Below are 20,171 nucleotides of genomic sequence, written 5' to 3'. Positions count from 1 at the left end.
ACAGCTCTCCATAACAGGCTCTCCTGTGATAAATCTGCCACATAAATTGGTTTGAGTTGGTTGGGTTTTTTCGTTAGTTTAAACTAACAGATCTTTAAACTTAACATATGTTCAGCCTCACGTGGTCTTAGGGTTTTAGTTTGGATTTTCTTTTTAAACACCAGGAAAGATTTACCGTATCTAAAAGAGCAGCAACTCGGTGTCGATTTATTATTTATACTGGCTAATCCTTGCTAATGTGAAAAGTCAGCTTGTTATTGTAACACCAAATGGCCCTCTAAGTAGGGAAACAGTTAAGTAGATCTCCTGTAATAGGTTGTTGTCTAATAAAGAGATTTATGGTATTGGCAAGGGCTATTGTATAGGTATTACCCTCTCACAGCATGATCATGTATTATCTTAACAACTCAGTGCCACGTTTATGTTGAGCATTTTCATAACAGGGTAAGAATATTAGCCACAGCAATTACACTCCAATAGGATTATAATGGTAAGATTTACAGAAAATATATAAATGATGTCTTTCTAGAGATTTTGATAGGTGCTAGGAGTTGAAAAGTTGCATCATCCTTTTTTCATGGGAAAATACTGGTGTATTAGTCATGATGAAGAAAGAGATGTTTCTTAATTTAATCTTGTTGAGGAATTATGGGGAGGCAATAATCTTTCTTTACACAGCGTGTCTTTCTCTCCTGGTGAGGTAAGGATGTTTCAGAAATTCCATTCAGTGGAGGCTGCCGTACAATTTGAAAATCAAGGCGTGTATGTAGCTTTAATTCTATTGTGAGGATAATACAGCTGGGATTAAGATACATTTTTTTTTTTTTTTTTAACACCCCTGTCTTTTGAAGGTAGAACAATGGTGATTTACTTGCTACATTGGGAGAGCCTACTTGAATAAAATCATGTTACTTTGTTTTAGGCGTAGCGCAACACATGTTTTCTGTTTCATTAGCACCAGGTTTTTATGGTGATAAGCAACTTGGATACTTTTTAAAATTACTACAAGCAACAAAAGTGACAATAATGTCATACTTGTACAGTTTTCATGTAAGTGACATTCAAGCTGTTCCTTAATTCTTAAAATTTTCCATCTGTTTTTTTAAAAAACAAAAAAGTGAGACATTAATACTCACTTACTTGGCAGAAGCAATGTACCAGTCACATTTAATAAAACTAATTATGTTTTATCAATAAAAAACACTTATGGGGACTGATTGAACACAATACATTAGGTTATATAGTCATTTATAAATAACTGCATCGAGTAGAACAACAGTCTGAATGGTAAAGTGTGATGAAATAGCCACACATTGTAAGGTGATACCTTGAGGTATAATTCCATAAATTCTGGAATAATGAGTGTTTAAACAAACAAAGTACCTTTCTTTCCCTGATTTACTGTAACAAAATGATAATTAGGTCATTCAAAATTAAGAAAATGTATAGACGGCAATTCTTACTGCACAAGAACTTTCCAAGACATGTTCCATGTATTGTACACGCGCATGGATTGTATTAGTTAAATTTTTAAGACGTGACATTTCCTGGATGTTTTGGATTAATTCTATGTAGAAGACTTTATGTAGAAAGATCCTGTCCCCATCTGTTTTAGATTGTTATTGATTATCAGAAGCCAGAGGAAAGATGCACCAGTTTCTTTTGACGTGAAATATTCCACTTCTGAAAATGTGCCTGATAGAAGGGAACGGTGCATACAGATTTACATGTTTTCTGTTAGATTACTGGAAAATAACTGGTGCTTCAAAACTGCATTAAACAATGAATATTCAACACTTCATTATTTTTGTAATCGTGGTAGCAATGTATGACCTCATCTGTCATCAATAACTCGTACATATTTATTTACACACCTAGAGCAAAATTCTGGAGCTTTGTCTTTAGTCTTGGGTTCAGAACAAGAATTATGACCCAAAGAATAACATTTTCTATTTTAGAAAAACTCCTGTAGGTTCTTAGACTGGCTTCACATTTCATTCGTTTTGAACTGTGGAAAACGATTGTCTCTTTTGTCTGTAAGTAAAAAGAAAACACAAAAGGACGAATGTTACCCCCTGATGAATGTGGAGCTCCAGCCGATTTAAGAGCATGAACTGTGACTGCATTGTTGAGGGCAGTGCTTGGCTTCTACACCCTAACTAAGAAGGAGCCAGTACTTAGAATAAAAGGGCGAATAACACACAAAGAAGCAGTAAGAGGTAAAGCATTTTTGCAACGCTTTAAATATTGCAATTATAAATAATTTACTTTAAAAGTACTGAAAATGAGTTAAGGGGATTTGTTTTACACGTATCTATCATTTAAAAAGTTTTCTAATATTTTAGAAGACAATTCCTGTGTTTGAATGAGGAAAATAGGTGCAGAAATATTCTTATCAAATTGCTAGCCTTGTGCGCTCTCCTGAAACGTTTTTGAAATATTTATCTATAACTGTATGATAAAGATTAACCATTTTTCTTTTTGTACAAATCCCATAACGAATGGCTTCTTAAAATTAGTATTCTTCTCTTTGCCAGGCAATAAATCAAGGCACAAATCCAGACCGTAGTCATTTTACTTCTAGTGTGCATTAAAAATGAAGCCACAGTAAGTCATACTTAACTGCCCACAGACAACTAACCCTGAAGAAGGGATAAGTCTGTCTTTTTTTTTTTTTTTCCTTCTGTCTTTATTATTATTTATATCTCTTTGTCTGTTTGGAACAGCAGTGGTGTTATGACTAATAAAGCTTTTGTATTTGGCAAACGGGATGCAAGTAATCAGCAATTCTTGGCTCACGACTGAAAAATCTGCCAAATAGAGCCCATAAAACCAGTATAACCTGTGAAGTATATACCTGTGAATGGAATTCTTCCTTATACTGCTGTCACCTGTACAGAGTTCACTTATCTGTACTACGTCTTCACTTCTAATGATATTATTTCTGATTATAGGGACACTTAGAGCAGTGTTTGGGCAGTGGCACGATCAGAAAGTGCTGTTTCCAGCCTGCTTATGAATTTACAGTTCCTTAGATTATTTTTTTTTTTAAGATAATATTTCTATATGTCAGTATAATATTTCACTGACTTAGAGTGAAATCAGCATCTTTCTCTTACCTATGTAATTAATGGCCAGTTTAAAAGTTTGTTTTATTTTAATTGTATTTAGGTTAATTTTTTGTCCAGCTTTCATCTTTGCATGTGATTGATTGCTAAGATTCTGTAAACAATAAATTTCTTAGTTATTGTGTATTTTTCACAGAAGATCACTCAATATATGAAACAATGATTTAAAACAATCCTTTTTATTCAGTGTAGTTTTGTATAAAAAGTTAGCAGAGTCATATATGTTAAATGGAGAAAAGTCAAATAAATGAAAATTTTATAGTAGGTCTGCTGGAAGATAGGCAGTAAATTATTTCTGTTTATATTTTAAATAGATACATAAGAACCGATACACCAAATAAAGCTGCAGCATTAACAGTTCATTAAAACTAATCAGTGAGAATGTATGAAAAATACATGGGGCGGTGGGAAGAAGTGTTGCTGTCGCCGTGCTATGGTTAAGCACTTTGCACAACCGTCTTCGCGACTTCTGCACAGTTGGGACACGATCAGTATCTCCTCAATCACTTAATCACGGCCATTATTTAAGTTGCCTAAAAGAACAACTGCTCAGATCTTGTAGGTATAGGAAATACTAGCTGCTGCTTAACCAACTGGGCAAATAAGCTCGGTGGAATTTTATTATGGCTCACAAATGGTATAAAGAAGTAGCTCCTGGTATTGAGCTCTAAAATTCGCTCAGGTCCATCTGACCATCGAACAAGTTGTGTTTGTCCTGCAGTGATAGTGGAAAAACTGTGAATGCTGATGTGCGCGAGATGTTTCCATGCAGGGAAAAAAAAAAAAAAATTAAAAAAATAGGGGGCACCTTTTTTTCTGTAAGCTTGTGGTTTGGAGCTCTCTGGTGACAGGCTCTGATGGGTGCCTGTCGTCACCCCGTGGGCAGTGGCGGTCTGTGTCATGGCTGCCACCAGGTCTGGGAAAGTAGGAGTCCTCCTGTGCTGCACATCCAGATTCGTGGCTGGATTCTTTCAGTTGCTTCATAATGAAACAAAGGTGTAATTAGGACTAATTTAGCTAATCGTCATGAACTGGAGGTAGTCCCATCTGCCCTTCCCCCTCAAAAATTGCCAGAGATACAGAAGTGCGATGGTTGTGAGGTGAGAGGGGGGAGTGTTGTGTGCGCTGTCTGCTGATGAAGATCCTCGGAAACCAGGTTTGTCCTTTTTCTGTTATTCACAGTCAAAAAGTCAAAATCTCCATTTTAATGAAGACATTTCAAAGAACAGGCGGGCTGAGAAAGATACTGTATTTCTTTACATGCTCCTTCCTTTTAAATGTGGAAGAACCCTTAGGCTATAAATTAAAGAGTGTTTTACCCTGTGTAGTTCATCTCAGGCTGCCCAGTAGCAATGAAGAGTTAAAATTTTTTAAAAAAAGAGTTGTAAATGGCTTGGTGGTCTCATGGTTTTTCAGTCTGTGGTTATCTTATGTCCCCCTCATGTCCTGTTTTTGTCAATATTCTCCTTTCACCTAAGAACTATAGCAAGTGGGAAGAAAAGTAACTTGAAAGAATGTCATTATGCTAGAGATGCATTTTTATGTGGGAACCTTTATAATGCCTTCATGTAAATGACATTCGCTATGGAAACCGTAAGAGCACTTATGAGCAGCAAGGTTCATCCTGTGCTCCATGGGAAACTCAGCTTTGCTTATCCCTCTTCCCGGAAAGGGCCGGGGCCTGGGAGGCAGGAGGCTCCCACCACCCTCCGCGGCCAGGGCGGCAGGAACCCCGGGAAGCTTGCGGGAGCGTCTCGGGTGATGGCGCGTCTGGAGTCTCTGCAGTTTTATGAACGTGTAGGAAATGGAGCCACCTTAGAGGGTAATTGTGTTTTGCATTTTTAATTTTGGCTTGGTAGGTGGTTCTTTTTTTTTCCTCTTTTCTTTTTTTTAAAAAAAAATCTTTGTGGTCTCAGGTGTGCTCGCTGACATCCGTTTCACTGGATGCTTCCTTCTGGAGGGGGAACCTACAACAGAATAGCTTTAAGATCAAAAAAACCCCCTTCTGAGTTGCGTTGCCAAGCCTTATGAAGCGTCGCAGCACAGTGTATGGCACAAAGTGCTCTAGTCCACACTTGGAGCAGCAGAATCCCCCCACGCCGCAGGTTGGGTCGCTGGCGATGCTCGTCACTTCGCTGGCTGTACTCCAGAGTTGTGCTTCCTGGAGTTTTTTAACCTGGAACAAAAAGAAATGTAGGTTTATTTAGTTCAAAGGCTTCATGTTTGTTAGCTTTGTTGATGATTCTTGTAGAATTTAAAATTGTTCTGCGATGTTTGTTACTATCCCCACCACATTCTTAAAAATTAATCGTCTTGTTGAACAGCTTTTCCCAATCAGTGTGAATTATTGATGTCCTGGTCCTTAGTAGAAGGGCAGCAGTACTTCTTCTCCCACACCGCAGCCTGTTCAACCCCAGTCTAATGAGTTGTATCCCAGTACCTGTAAGAGAATAACAACGTGAAAATATTTCATAATTATGGCTTGTTGAACGGGACTCAAAATGAAAAGTGGGAAATGGATTTCTGCGTAAGTCTAGGCTTTAAGAAATTGCTGGTTTTGGAATATTGAAACAATCTGTATCTGCTGTTTGGAAGTTAGAGCTGTTAGTGGTCATTGCAAGATAAATGACTTCCTAGAGAGGAATGCAACATTTAGTAGTATATTTAAATATTTGAAAGTATTTAGCTGAATATATTTTTATTCTTACCTGTGTTAAGCTATTCCTAGGGACCGTGTTTTTTATGAGTATTTTTGAAAGTGACTGAAGTAATAAAAAACGTTGAACAATAGTGAATGAATGTCTGCTCTTGAATGCTTGAATTCTGCTTGAATGCATGTATGTCTGGGTATTTATTAATATGGAACTTTTTTATTCAAAAATACCAAGTGTCCAGTTTATCAGGTGATAAAATTGTGAGGCAGATGAGGAGAAGAAATGCTTGTCCAGAGTCGCGGATGAAGGTCGCTGCCAGCCAAGAAGACCCTGGTTTCCATCGTTCCCCTCTCAGCCAGCTGGACTGCAAGTGTACATGTTCTAGTTAGTGAATAACAACTCTGTGGAAAAGCTAAAAAGTGTTATTTCCTTCAATGTCTTAAAATAATACTATAACAGTGAATTTGCTTTTTATTTTGGTGACCAGAAGTCATTGGGGTGAAATGTCTGGCTGCTGAAACCTTATGCTGTGCTTACTGCGAGCTCCTCTTGTATTGTACGCCATGTTAATCTTGGGTTAGATACTTTTATTTTTAGAAGATCTATAAAACTGCTATTTCTAGGTCAAAACCGTCAAATCGCCTTTTGACTGAAGACGTATTAAAATAAAACTGAGTAACTTCTAGAGAGTGTGTTGATAACCAGGCAGTGTCAGGTGAAGTGTTCTGTCATGCCTCTGTCTGTTGCTTCTCACGTATCTGAGGAGATGGGCCTTTAGGTTGGGTTTGGGGTTTTTTTTCCTTTCCATTTTTGTCTGTGTTATTCATGCTCCCGTCTTTCTTTTTCTCTTCTTCCAGAAATAAAATCTTAGTTCAGCCCAATAGTGACCCATAAATAAACTGTACATTTATTACTGTCACAACCTCTTCCGGACATGACTTTTAAACAAAAAAAAGTTGCCCAGAATGTGCAATAGAAGTGTTGAAATTGTGGTCAGCTTTTTAAAATTATTATTATTCTGGCACTGTGAAATCATCAGTCACTTGTAGAATATGATTACTTGCAGAACAGCAAATGTTTCCAAACGATTGTATGCAGGTACACAGGCCGACGTGCATCTCGTTGCACGTGTGTGCTGGCTCCTCTCGTAACATTCGCTGCCAGCGTTCTCTGTCCCCACATTTATTACTGCTTTGACTCATTCTTCAGACAGATTCATGGCTTCTCATGTGGATTGGTGGGCTTTTCACATGGATTAAAAAGCAAATAGTCACAGTTAGTGTAGCTCGCGTTTGTGTCCTGGACAGAAGTAAGTCTTGTACGTTGGGTTACGAGGGTGTGGCAACCGATCCGAAATGCTGGCATTCCGCTTGAAGGAAATCAGATTGCACACAGGCATTTCATACTAGCAAGTCCTTCCCTTTTCTGTGCTGTTCTGTATGTTTCTGTGCCCTGTTGGCTTGCATTCCTTCATTTTCCTCTGCGACTTCAAATGCCTCTCTACTTTGCAGAGGCTCCCGGCCGCAGGCAGCAGTGGCAGGGCAGGGCGAGCCTGTCCCCCTGCTGCAGCCCTCCTTAGGCCTCCCCTTTTCCATCTGCTTGCTCCCCTTCTATGCCCTACCCAAGGGCTTTCCCACTTCCACTGCACTTGAAACTAGCTGGGGGGGTGCCATCTTCCAGATCCGCCCTCTCCCCCTGATTTTTTTTTTTTTTTTTTGGCCTTTTTTCGCCTCTTCCCCCCCCCCCTTTTTTTTTTCTGGCCCCACAGTGTGACTCTCCCTGATTTCTGGTGAGTAACTGTCAGTACGGGGGAGTCTACCTGCTGCTGCTGATTTCATTGTGCATCTGATTTGTAATCTATTGCAGCAGTGCCTGCAATGCAGACGGCTTGGTAGTGTTACTTAATGTTGAAAATTTAAAACATTAAAGTACACAGAGCAGTAGTTAAATCAAGGTAGCTTATTGAGCGTGTGTATCACTTGCATGGTTTTGTGAGTGTGAAGGTTTTGCACAATAAAACGTCTTTGGGCAAGCTGGGAAATGCAGTGATCTAGATTAAATTTGGAGTTTTTCAGATTGCTGAATGAGAAGCTGGTAAAACGGCATGCATTTTCTAAACAGGGACAACTTCTCTTAAATTTGCCTTCTGTCTGTTGAGCTGTCAGCTGCTCTGTCACCGAAGGCTTAAAACTATATTCATGAAAACGGGAGTTTGCTGGATTTCAAAGAAAATGGTATTTTTGTTAAAAATAGCAATCAGACCAAAAGGTGAGACTATCATCAAAGTGTCTGTAAAAATATGCTCAAGACCCCGTTCTGTTCTTCACTATCACAAGAGAACATGACTTGAAAATTGCCTTTCATAAAAGTGAGTTTGATTTAAGGTATTAATAAAATCTAAATTTGTGCATTCTTGCTGTGGGGACTGAAGATTTTAATTTAGTGAAATGCCAGAACAGGTTTTTTGTGCTCAGTTTGATGAGCATTATGTGAGAATTCCGTCTTACCAAATTAGGGCAGACATATATATTACGCTGTTTACAAACCGTTATGATTAAAACCTGTTAAATTTCATATTTAATACTCAGTCATCTCTGAGCAAAAAAAAAAAGTCACCTCGTTTTCGTCTCAGCGCTGTTGGGTTCTTGTGTTAAAATAGATTAAATTGCAAATGTTAATCTGAGTGACTGTGGAAAGTTGTGACCTGGATTTGAAATAGCCATGAGACTCCTACAGCAGCAGTAAATCTTCAAGAACATGTAAGGCCGGCACATGGCAGGGGATGTGTCTGATGTGAGAACTGGAGTGCGGGTGGAGGAATAGCCTGAAAACAAAGTCGTGTGCCAATACCATGCTTTTCTACCCTGAAAGAAAAAAAAAGTAAGACTTTTCTCACTTTAATATCAAGCTGTGTTTTTACAGGCAGCGCACGGTAACCTCAAAAAAAATGTTATTTGAAAATGGTAACCTAAAATTTGAAGCTGTATTTAAGAAAGACTGTTTGTGGCGCTGAGGCATCTGGGTTCTTAATCCCCATGTGCTTCCTCCGGCGACGGTGATTCTGATCTTTGAAATATGTATGGGAATTGCAGGTGCAGACTTCAGCCTGAAGAAACCATCAGTCTGAGGAAAAAGTAGGTGCTGAACGCACTTGCCTTTTGTTTCAGGCTTTTCCTTCTGTCCTTAAATGACTGTTTTTTCTCGGCTAAGCCTGCCTTCAGCCTTAGTTCCGGGCACTTTAAAGCCTGATAGCATCAAAAGGTCCTGAGTGTTAGTTGTCAAGCCCTGGCATTGCTGGAATCTTTTATTATTTTATTGCTTTGATTTTCTTCATCTCGCTTATAACGTGTCAAATAAGAATGTAGGCAATGTCAGGAGAATATGATAATAGTAATTTTTAGAGCAATGTTTTGACTTTAAAAATAATGTTAAAACAATCATGTTTAAGCAATTCATAATGGAAAAATTAATTGCTAATTAAAAAAAAAAGATTAGATTAAATATTTTCTACATAGTTATTTGATCCAGTTTGCTGTTCTGTCATCTCTCTGGATATTTTTGATACAAATTTATTTTTGAATAAAAGAGAGAAATGAGCTTGCAGATCCTGGCCCACGTGTGTCCACACAACAAAATTATCTTGGAGCGCTGTACAAAGGTATTATAACTGTTATAATAGCTACGATTGCAAAGTTGACTGTTGATTTTTATTTTTTTTTTCAGTTTCTCAAAAATACTAAAATTGTAGGGTTTGTGAAGTAAGAGCCTAACAAAACTTGACCTCTCCGTGTTTTTAAATATATATCGAAAATAGCTTTAGAATAAAATGGTAACAGGGGCGAGAACGTGACTTTTTGGGGTGTATTCACTGCAGAGCAGGGGTGATTGGCAGGCTCTGGCACTGGGCTGTCCGCCGCTGAACTGCTGGGCTTGAGTCGCCTTGGCAGGGCTGCGCCTGGAAGTTTGTGCCGTGTTTGCCAACTGTGTTCTTGGCTCCAGCCTGATGTTACACGTCTCTCGACTCCAAAGCACGCTCATTTGCCAGGTTCTACCTCAAAATGTATGCTGGAATTCCTAATTAAATAAAACCCTTGATATTTATTTTATGCCGTGGAAAGGCACGCATTCTTTCACGGTGCGTTCTGCTTTGGTAGGCATACAAATAAAAAATAAAAAAGCCCAAGATGGATTAAAGAGCTGTAGCTGGTATTAGGAGAGAAATTGTCTCTTGCAAAGAGATTGGTAGCTTTGGTTTCTTGTAAGTATTGAAATTGTGGGACTTTACTAGGTTCTTACCTGAAATCCTTTGCACGCACACATTTTTTGTTTATTTTTCAAGTATTTTGAAAATTGTTCCACTGCAAATGATAATCGCAGTCAGTATATAATTTTGTTGCTTTTTGCTGCTATATAGCAATATAGCTGCCTTATTGTTGCCGTAAGCTAAAGTTACCAGTTGAACGATAAAGGTATAATTTATGCCATACCAGTCTAGAAGCTTTTTCGGAAGACTGATAGCAACTGCTTTTATACATATTGCTATGTAAAATGCTTATTAATGTTAGCAGATGTTGCACTTTAATCCCCTAGAATGATTGTTTGGTAGCAGCAGGAGATTTATTAAGCTTGAGTTGTGTGAAATTGTGTGTGCATAAGCTGCTATTTAGATTGTAAAAATGCCATTGAAAACTGTTAAAAAAGTTCTAACTGTAATTGGCAGAGAGGTATTAGCTGTTCTAAAAGAAGTATATGTGTACCGTTGGCCCTTGTGCTGTAACCTCTTTATCATTTATCTTCTTGTATTAATGTCACTGAATTATTAATTCATGAGCAGGGTTGGATAGGGTGAAGGCACTATTTAAATGTGTGGCACATGTATCCTTATCGCTGGAGACATGAAAAGAGTCATTTTGTGTTATCTATAAAATGGAAAGGACATTTAAAATTTCATTTACGGTAATCCACTTCACTTCCCAGTAAAACACCTAGATTATTGCTACTGTAATATAATGTTCTTATTAAAATTTTGTAATCTTTCCACTCTATTCACTTATAAATATTGTTGATAGACAAATGTAGACTTATTTTTTTCTTTTTAGTTGCACGTACAGTTCATGAACTGCAGCAGAACATGTGAAGAGCAGGGTTTTTATTAGAAAAAAATCTCTTTAGTTTCTAGTAAAAGAATACAAAATAAAGGTCGTTAAGTATTTGTAATTGTTAAAGGGTAAATAAATTATAATTTAAAATCATATCGTAACTTAATTAAAGAAAAATACGATATTTTCCAAAGTAGCAGTGTCATTGTCACGTTGAGCTACCAAGACCTATTATTTAAAAGAAATTGTAAATGTGTGACACAGAGTTCTTGGTCTGCTTGATGAAACCACAGCACATCAGAGGTCATGTTGCTGCTAAGAAATGTGTTAAAAATGTATCTTAAATTTCATCTGTGCTGCAGGGATGATTTAAAAAAAATTAAAAAGTATGGGAATTATACTGTTTCCAGTCACTCCAATGAAAAGAGTTCATTCTTTTGAGTACCATGTAGGATGCTAGGGTGGTACGTGCAAGTAGAAAGAGCCTTTCTGTTGAATTATGATTTAGAGCGCTTTTTGCTCATAACTTCTCCAAATGTAATCATTATCGTTTTCCAACTTAGCCTTTCTTCAAAAGGAATAAAAAATGAACTGAAATAGTTTTCTATTTCTCCATTGTAGTTTGAATAAATAAGAAAGCCCACAGTTTACCCAATTAAAGGAATGGTAGAGCTCCAGTGACTGACCGGTTGTCATTCAGCTGCCTTGCACTGTTAAGAATAGTCACCTGAGTCTTCATTGCTTATTAAATTGTACAAGGAAAGACTCTTAACTCCAGTTGCACCGCTAGATGCCTAGGCAACTTGAGCGTCTTTACAGAGCCCGTCATCCAGTAACAGAAGTGAATTCTTTGTTTAATTGCAGAATCAGGCCCTTTCTGAATGATACTGAAGATCTATTTGCCATATTTATTGCGTGTGTTTCACAATTCTTGACGATGTGCAAGCAAAAGTTACGTAATTCCGTCATATATTTGTGCGTAGGTGCAAGGAAGAGTTAGTGCTGTCTGTGCAATACTGTCATACAGGGCTTCTCACCCTTGAGTTCTTGTTTTCACCATGAATGTATGTATGAGAAAAGCCAATTACGAGGGAAGAAAGACAGGGAGTTTGTTGACTTTTATTTCATAGTTTTTGAATTTTCACCCTTCTACTTCTAAGTGCTACTGGTATGTAAGACTGGTGAACCTGAAAGTCGTGGCTTCTGTCAAAGTGTGCTTCTTTTTTGGTACTTAATATACATGCCGAAGTCCTCCAAAGGGCTATGTAAATTCACTGGAGTTTCTATCTGTAAGTCATACTTGCCTGGAGAATCTCTTCTGTGCTTAGAAAGTAGTTAAAGACCATTCCTGGTGGGTTATTCTTTCAAAGGTGACGTATTTGAGGTCTTCATCATTTCTTCCCTTCTTCTGTTGTCAAAATGACAATTTTTGATGTGGCTCATGGCTGAGTATGGGATGGTAGCACACAGCACTTCTCAGGTTTTTCTGCAAGAGGTGATCCACCACCTTTTAATGCGTAGATGGTTTGTGAATGGTTTGGAAAACAGAGCTTTATGGAATTACTCTTAGATGTTTGTTTGTTGTTGTTGGTTTTTAGTGGAACTAAAATGTGGTGTCCTGAAGCTCCTGACTATCACGTTGCTGGTGAGAAAATACTATTCTGATTACTGTAATATTAATTGTGCTTTAGAGAAAAGAAACAAAACTAGTAATAACTTGAGAAGGGCTTATTTGAAAGAAGAAGAAGAAAAATGCTCAAGTACAGCATAAAACATAATTAAAAGCAGGCATCATTGAAACGGTCCTTCATAAAATGCATTATTGTGATGCTATGGTAAATTTTAATACCTATGATGGAAGGAGGGGTATTTAAAAATACCTTTCTTCTGCTGTCTCTATATTTAGTCACAGGTTTTTCACATTTCTTTGCATGCTCATCTGATATATTTTATCCTAGATTACCTCATTGCTCCCAAGAAATCCCTTCTGGTAATATTGATAACCTAATATATGACAGATTTTGGTCATTATTATTTCATTTAGTGGTCATATGTATAGACCAAGAGGGAATCTGAATATTGATTCACTGAATGGCTAGTAACAATGATTTATGAGTCAAGGATTCAGTGCAGTGAGCCAAACACAGCAGAGATTACATCTTACGTGCCACCATTGATTTTGTTTCATATTTCACTGCACAATGATTAGGCTGTGGTCTCACAGATGTTAGCATTAGAACTGTATTCCTCTCCAAGCAAAAGATATGCCACAAATTACCGCCAGTGCATTGTTTGTATATGTATGTACCTCCTGCTTCTGATTTTTTAAAAATGATAAATATTTTTCAGTTACTTTTTAAAGACTTGGTATTTTTCTGGTAACGACAAAGGGTTTTGATAGAATTTTTAAGAATAATCAAAAGTGACTTTGCTGCCCACACAAGCTTGTTCTTGAAGCTTGAACAGGATCATTTATATTGAATACGGACCACATACACTGATTTTTAAATACAGCTGATAGAAAACGGGATGCTTTAAAATGGATGCTATCACAGTACCTTCATGAATCTGTTTGGTAAGATTCCTTGGCACATACCTGGAAAAAAAAGTCTTCGGTGCAGCAGTTTCCAGGGGCTTGGTCCTACCAAACTGAGGTTTGCGCATGAACACAGGACGCTGAGGCTGCAGCCCAGCCGTCCCCGGCCATGGTCTGGTTGCTGTTCCAGAGTTTTGGGTCTCCACAGCCCCTGTTAACCCAGTTACAGCACGGGTGAAAATGTGTTCTTGTCTGCTCTTGCCTGTAATTTGATTTTATTTTGGAAAGTGGTAGCTGGTGGGTGTTTTGCTGGTGGCTCTGCGCTGGTCTGATGAGGTGGTCTTTCTTCAGCGTGTCAGCTGTGAAGGGCTTATCTGAACCTGTTTCCCGGCTGCAGCCCAGTGCTGGGCGGGCAGGGAGCAGCTCGGGGGCGGTGGGAGCCCCGCAGTCAGTAGAGAAGCACCACCTCGCCGCGCAGGTACGGGCACGTCTGACCACAGTCCCGGGACTCGGTTCTGTTTGGTTTTTTTTTTTTTTTTTTTTTTTTTTTTTTTTTCTTTCAGTCTACTTCCACTTCAAACAAGTTCTCGGCTGTGAAAAACACTGGATGGCAGGAAAAAAAAGAGATCAGCTAAGTGGCATAACAGCTTTGAGAAATATGGGCCTTGGCAAAGCCTTGTCAAGGCTGTCAACAAACAGTTTACTGTCTTACAAGACTGCAGTGTCTTTGGTTGATGTTAGTCTAGTGATTTTTTTTATTTATTTTTTATTCGAGGGAAAGGAACGATATCTTCTAATATAAATAGATTATTTTGAGGATTTCTCTCCTCTGAGAAGTTTGAAAAGCCTTTGAATTTTCTTCAGCTGTTGTGATGGCTTCTTTTAGTTTGTCATATGGTTCTCAGTGTTCTTTATTGCTATTCATTATTTTCTTGTTTATTTTTGATGTTCATAAAATCTGTCCTACGTAGGTTTGAAAATGAGAGCTATTTGTTTTGCAGTTTAATGAAGAGAATGGCAAACAGCCTCAGACTGTGCCTCTGGTGTCCAAAGTGATCAGCATATTTAACATGCTCAGCGTGACACTAAGATATTACAGCCGATAATGGTTGTAATTGACTTACAGCATCCCTTTCCCTCCCCCTTTCTTTGGATGCTGGGGATTTCTCTTCCAGACCCTGGGAAGCTGTAGTGACACCGAGGGCAGAAGCGTTAAGAAGGTTTTACCTGCAGTGTTGGAGTGGAGGTGGTCTGATGTAGCGGCACGATGTCCGTTCAGGTGAAATACAGGGAATTTGCAATGAGGATTGAGTGACGCCCCCCTTGATTACAGAGCATTTAGCAAAGGCAAAAAGAAATTCAGACTTGGCAAAAGGAGAGTGCCTGGAGCCAAAAAAAGCCATTCTTATTAGTGCTAGCAAAGGTTTACTTTGCTGCCTTATTGAATGAAAACTCCCTAGAGTGTCCAGGCTTTATCCTGTGTTAACAAGAAGGGGCAAAGCTGGCTTGTCAGGAGCGGAGCACCGTGTAACGCCTCTGTAAAACACAAGAGTGAGGCCGAGCCGAACTGGGGTGCTGATGAGAAAGAAAAATGTTCGTCTTTTTCCTCTCAAATCCTGTTTATTTTCTCTGTGAACGATTGCGGTAGACCACTGAGCTGCTGCGGACTGATGGACTAAATTGTGATGTTGTACTGTTAAAACAGTGTCAGTGCACTGTTTAGTGGCATGTCTTGCATAGGTAGATGGGCTATTTTGAATTATCTGCTTCACTGATGAGCTGGGAGCCCAGGCTGGGGTGGGGTGGGCATTTCTGTGGTCATTCTTGAGTTAGGGATGCATGGTCATGGCACGCTGTTTCAGGCGCTTCTCGGGCATGGGTATGTCACCTCAGAGCACAACGCAGCTGAATGCATTGAAGTAATTTTTTTTTGTTGCAAGATTGAATGACCTTGGTCAAGTCTTGTTCTTACTGCATTATTCCCTTCCCTGATACCGCATTCCTTCCATGCAACTTGGAAAGAGATGTTTTAGGTTAGAAATCCGGTGTTCAAGGTGACGATTAATAGGGACTGTTGAATACAGAATTGAAGGTAAGACTCTCCAATACATTTTAAGCATTGAATTGCTTTTAATGGAAAATAAGTCTTTGTTAACCAATTGTAGAGAGAGCAGAGTTAGCCTTTCCTTTCTTCTTGCAATATGCACCTTGTTTAATTGGAACAGATCAGGCATTGATTGTTTGTCATAGGTAGTAGAAGGACGCTAACTAAACCAGCACAGGGTATTGCTTCAGGTTCTGTTGCAAGATCTTGTAACTTCGAAGATTTTCTACGATCTGGTACTGTAGCACTAATGCAAAGTTATTAATGTAAGTCAATTTTTGAATAACCATATTGAAGACTTAGGAATAACTCATATTGAGTGCTCCTGAAGATATGTTCAACGTTGAAAACTAGAGCTGGGTGTTTGCAGATAGGTATAGAACCGTAGCCCTTGGATCATAAACAGTATTAGTCTCATTCTAGTATTTTACTAAGGTGGCTTAGACAGTTTTACTAATCACACTGCACTAATTAAATTCTAATGTTACAGATTATAGGAAGTTTAACTTTTCTATTTTTTTTAAATTGGGAAAGCCTCATGATGGGAAGGCACGTTGACACATGATTTCTCAGGAGACTAAGTAGTCTATTATATTGTATGAATATATATCTCCTTACCCTTGCCTTCTCTTCCCCCTCCTTTCCTCTGCAGAGTGTCTCAGATACATTTCAGAATTACTGAGTTTCATAAACTGGGTTATGAAGGGCGGTGAGGGTGCTGCATGTGTGGCAAGGTAGGTCATACAGGTTTTATAAGAAGGATTGCCTGGGTTCTGGTAGTTCCTTGGCAGTAAGAGCAGTGCAGCTATGGCTGGTGTTCCTTACCTCAGTGCCTCATCTCCTGTAAAGCTACCGTAATTCTTATTTCTGTAAGAGAGATATTAAAGCTTGGCTGAGGTTGCAAGTGCTTCACGGTGTGTCCAAGACGATTTGGAAAATTAGGCACTATATTGTAAAGTACGTCAGTGTTAGTCTGAAAGACTTCTAGCTAAAGAAAAATATCCTTGCTTAGCTGGAAAGATCTCTCCATTCCCCTCTGTCTTAATTGCCTGAGAAGCTGGATGGAACAGGAGGGAAAAGGCAGCTCTTAAGCATGCTGTGTCAGTGGTCCGGAAGCTCTTAAAAGATCCTTTTTTGGCTTTTGAAAATAAAACCTTGGGAAGGTTAAACAGAGTAGAGTCGGGACGCGGCAGTCCTTTAGAGGTCTTTCTCTTCAAAGATGAAAGTGTTTCAAGGAGCATGCTTGGAGCAGCTTTCTCTTATCTCTGGGGTGCTCTTGAGCAATGTTGCGGGGAGAGGGATGGCCAACAGTGGCACGTGTTCTGCAGCGGTCCTGTTCGTCTGTAAGAGGTTTCAGAAGTACAGAAGAACAAGGAAGCAAGGCAGGGGCACTAAGATACTTGAGACATGGAGCACAGCTTATGAATACAGTATTGAGAGGTGCCCAATACCGTTGCAGTGTACAGGTTTGAACATTAACGTTTCTGTTACTGATCTAGTCTTCTTTAACAGCACATATGCGAAGAAGCTTAACAAGGTGAACCGCTGTGTTTCCAGTGGAGGTTTGGTGGGTTTTTTCGATGAGAGACTGCAGTATGGCCCAGAGGTAGGGGTTTAAGTTACAACTGAAATTTTCTGGGCAGCTTTTATTGCACTCTGCAACTCAAGCAACCTTTTGCTCTGGGGGGTTTCTCTCTGCCCCACCCAGCAGCCCAAGCAGTCAGTGATCCAGAGAAAAGGTTTATTAAGGTCTGAGGGGAAATAAGTTATTTGCGCAGGACGGCCGCTCGCCGTGGTCTCCTTTTTCTGTTTACAAAGAAGTAACTTAATATGTCTTTTCCTGGTCCTACTTGTTTGGTTTGGGATTTGTTGTTGTTGTGAGATGCCACTGGCAGGCTCCGTATCGCTGATAGATGGATGGTCAGAAGGACACGGCTGCCGGCAGCGTCTATAGCCAAAGTGCTCTCTGGCTCCAGCTCATGTCTGGGTACCTTTTTCAGGATTAGCTTTTGTTACGCTGATGAATAGTTTGTTGAATAGTTTGTTCAGAACGGCACCGCCGTTTTTTTACTTGGAGCCACGTAGAGTTTCTCAAATATATAGGTTGCGTTAAAAATCATCCGCTGTGAAGCTGTTAATTTTTACTCAAAAGAAAAGAAAGAAGCAAAACCAAACCCTATTGCATCAGTTTTCAAACACTGCTTAATTTCTTCTTGCTTTTTTAGAAAAACATGTGTTACTCATAATCTACTAGGGGCTGGTTAGTTTATTTTGAATTCTTTTTGCAGCAGCACACTGAGTTAAATTCTATGTCTGTAGGCTACAGCAATCCAGAGAGAACAATATATTGCACAAAGCACTTAAATTTGTCCTAAAAATATTTTGCACTTATTCTTAGTTGAATAGTTTCTGCTGGTTTTGGTATCACAAAACATCATTATCCTTTCAGAAAGTGTGGGTTTTTATTAAAATAGTTAAAATAAGTCAGTTTACAAGGTCAGGAGCTCTTACTGTATTTAAAAACAAAAAGTCTCTGCTGTAAATTTTGCAGCTTTTTCTCAGAGAGTTGTTGGGTACCGCAAGTAGTGCTTTCATTGTTTTAGTTTTTAACGCTACCCTCCTCCCTCCTACCAATTAAAAAAAGCCCACAAGGAAGCGATGAGTTTAAGGATGATAAAGCATAGGTATGTCCCTATCCCCTTGAAGGTGAAGGAAGATGTCTTAAAATCTGGGTGTGCAGTGATACGTTACGGAAATAACGATAAAACTTGCATCTCAGGAAGTCAAAATCTTCTGGACAGACTGGGAGCAATCAGAAGGCCGACTTAATTTCACTTTTAGCCATTATTGTTCCTCATCTGTTCTCTTGGATTATTCTGATTGCTTACTGAAATTATGCTGATTAGTCTGTAGTGTCTATAAAATAGTTTTATCATTTTTCCTTTGGGTGCTACAGGTAAAAAATTAATCCAAGCTCTTCCCAAGCTTTTAGCTGAACTATCTCCAGGGTTTTTTTTGGATGTATCATGGTGGCAATTTTTCCTTCTTTACTCAGCAGGAGCTCCTTTGCAATTGTAATTTCTGCTGAATGCAGTGCATCCTTTGTGGATTTTTAGATTTCTTTGTGGTTTTTTTTTTTTTTTTTTTTAGTTGCAAAACACTTGCAGCCCAGTGTGAAAGATGTAGAGATACGATACGACTGTCTCCTCATAACTGCTTCTGTGTTGTCCTGTAGCAGCTGGTGTATCACCATCTAAATTGAGGGCACATCTCTTACCTCTAGGCACGTGGGGCTGTGCCAGGGAGAGCCACGCTCTGGCTGTCCTGCACTGAAGCACTCCGGTTGCTATTGCATGCTCTTTGTTGAAATACGTGCGGATAAAAGCGCTGGGGATTGAAGAGCACCTGTCTGTAGCTGGAAATTGGAAAAAGCGTTTGTTTTTATGTATAAATAAACATAAAATCAGTCGGCCTCAGATGTCAGTTCTTTTTCATTTCCCTGTGTGAGAAATCACAAGCATGCTTGTGTTGTGTGAGAGGGAAGCCTACACTGAAGTGGCATCACTCCTCTTAAAGAGGAGCCAAGTAAAGAAGCGTACTTGGCTATTTACTAACCTCCTGTTCTGCCACAGTCACATTGCCTTCATTGAGAGCCAGAGAAATTGTTCCGTAATGTTTTCTGTTAATTCCCATCTTTCTCTCCTTGGGGAAAAAGTGAGTGTCAGTCTTGTTGCTGTCTGTGTGCTCAGGGAACAAACTTGTCATTGATTAATATTAACATTGAGTAATATAAAAGGAGTTACACTTTCTGCTTCTGAAAATGATCTGCAGTTCATAGAATTTCTTTGTCTGGTATCATGTGCCCTTCATTCTTTCCAGTTCTTCTTGCCAAAAGGATAAATGTATTTTTAAAGCCCTCCACACGCTCCAATACTTGTAAAAGTGGCCCTTGGATCCTTCCGCTTACGTGTTTACATAATCATTGTTATAAGTTTTTAAAGTAATGTTAATTTAAGGTATCTCAGGAATATATCCATGCAGTCCTCTCCGTTCGTCTTGGAGAGACCAAACCGATGTGGCACCAGATTCATCTCTTTGGATGTGTAATTGCCACAATGTCCAGTCATTCGTCCAGAGTTGTTTCACGTATGTGTAATATATAGAGCCAGCTTTCTAGTTAAAAATCATCTGTTTTTATATGGATGCTAATTTTTCTTTAGCTTCACAAACTGTAATATTCGGGGCTGAAGCATGATCTCGCTTCATACAGTGAGATATGGAAGAGGATGTATGTCGTTACTCAGTTGGCTGGTGAGAGAATGAAGTCATTAGTAAAAGGGAGCACTCTGCTGTCAAATCTTCTATCACAGCAACTGCACTCTATCACCATAATTATATTTTTCAAATGCAAATGATAGCTTTAAGAATTCTTCCTTTGGTACATCGTTTACAGGCGCAGATCGGTTCGTATTTCTCAGTTGGAGACAAATCTCGTCAGAGGCTAAGGGCAGGAGAGTCTCATCCATTATGTTTATTCCCTTTTTTCTGAAGGTGTTTATTGGGTAGAAATATAGCAAACTGCAGAGTCGTAGGAATAAGCTTCCTCACCAGAGTATTTTGTCGGCCAAGTTGCCTTTAGGGCTTCTCATC

The 20,171-nt window shown here is 39.1% G+C and overlaps 1 protein-coding gene across 9 annotated transcripts in view; it reads left to right on the top strand.

Annotated features, from left to right (window-relative positions):
- Positions 1–20,171, top strand: part of ADGRL2 (adhesion G protein-coupled receptor L2) — a 181,246-nt gene that overhangs the window by 30,162 nt on the left and 130,913 nt on the right. The window lies entirely within an intron of this gene.

Source organism: Rissa tridactyla, chromosome 8 (genome assembly GCF_028500815.1).
Source record: "Rissa tridactyla isolate bRisTri1 chromosome 8, bRisTri1.patW.cur.20221130, whole genome shotgun sequence".
In the NCBI taxonomy this organism is placed as follows: domain Eukaryota; kingdom Metazoa; phylum Chordata; class Aves; order Charadriiformes; family Laridae; genus Rissa; species Rissa tridactyla.
This window is presented reverse-complemented; position numbering and strand designations above follow the sequence as displayed.